Genomic DNA, 1,355 nt, shown 5'->3' with positions numbered 1-1,355 from the left:
TCCTACCACAAAACTAGATTCTCACACAGCCTCTTTACTGCTCGCTTCCCCCTCTGCCAAGAGTGAGATCTTGCATGGCTATGCTAATGAGCCATGGGACCATGCTAATGAGCACCCGTTTGCAATTGGGAGTCTGCTTGTTAGCATGGAGCTGCCGGGAGAGGAGCTCCATTTGATCCAGCCTACAGGAATAGTCATCTTTTTGAGACAGAACCATGAAGGGAAAAATTGTACAAGTAGTGGGGAGTGATTTGGCTATAGGTGGGTGGTTACAGGCAATCCCAATGTAACTCATACCAACTTAGCAATTGCACACTAACTGGCTGACAGGTTAGTTTACGGCCAGTATTGCTTCTTAGTCGTATCCAAGTATGCAGTATTTCTGGCAGGCTTTTCTGTTCTTGCAGATTTCATGTTAATTAGACACACAAACTATGTTGACAAGTATCAGAGAGGTAGCTGTGTTAGTCTATATCTTCAAAAACAAGAGGTCCTGTGGCACCTTATAGTCTAACAGATATTTTGAAGCATAAGCTTTTGTGGGCAAAGACCCACTTTGTCAGATGCATGACTGGTGCATGTGTGTGTGGCGGGGGGTTGCCAATTTAAAAAGAAAAATCAGGTATGGTAGAGTACTTGGTTAGGTTCATTTAAGCTTTTGCATGTAGACATTCTAACTTCTCTTACAGTTGTGAGCCTGGCTAGCTCAGCTGGTGGAGCATCAGACTTTTAATCTGAGAGCCCAAGGTTCAAGTCCCTGGCCAGGTAAGGTCTTCTCACCTGTTTGTGGTACCAGAGGGTGTGGCTTCCCAGAGCTGGCCCTTCTCCTGCTCATTAACTTCCATTATGCAATTTAATTCCCTTTTGTTTGTAAAGTTGTTTTGGTGGTGAGAGGACTCACAAACCCACCGTCAAGATGTGCATCTTTTAATAGGCTCAGTAATGACCACATAATTTTTTTTTAAAATTTCCTCTTCAATGCAAGATGTGCATCATGCTTTTGATGGGCTTTAGATGTTCAGTTCTCAAGCATATGTTTGAAAAAAAGTTGTATAAAACTGTAGGGAATATAAATCCACACAATAGTTTTCTGAATCCTTTGCTGGTTCTTTATCTTTTGATCAATTCCTTCATACCAGCTGCACAAACTGGCACATGATGGCTCTGAAGGTACACAAGAGATTCACTTCCTGGACGCTATTATGCAGATAATTGATAGTCACATAAATACCACCCTATACTGAAAACCCACAGACAGCTATGCTTATCTACACGCCTCCAGCTTCCATCCAGGGCATACTACATGATCCATTGTTTACATCCAGGCACTAAGGTGCAACTGTATTTGCTCTGAT

General features: G+C 42.5%; 1 non-coding gene across 1 annotated transcript; it reads left to right on the top strand.

Annotated features, from left to right (window-relative positions):
• Window positions 1–695: 695 nt before the first annotated feature.
• TRNAK-UUU (transfer RNA lysine (anticodon UUU)) lies at window positions 696–768 on the top strand. Its single transcript has one exon. It is a non-coding gene; the product is annotated as a tRNA-Lys (tRNA).
• The last annotated feature ends 587 nt before the right edge of the window (window positions 769–1,355 follow it).

The sequence above is a fragment of the Carettochelys insculpta genome, chromosome 2, assembly GCF_033958435.1.
Source record: "Carettochelys insculpta isolate YL-2023 chromosome 2, ASM3395843v1, whole genome shotgun sequence".
NCBI classification, from domain to species: Eukaryota; Metazoa; Chordata; order Testudines; family Carettochelyidae; genus Carettochelys; species Carettochelys insculpta.
The sequence above is the reverse complement of the archived record's forward strand: the minus strand, read 5'-3'. Positions and strand labels throughout refer to the sequence as shown.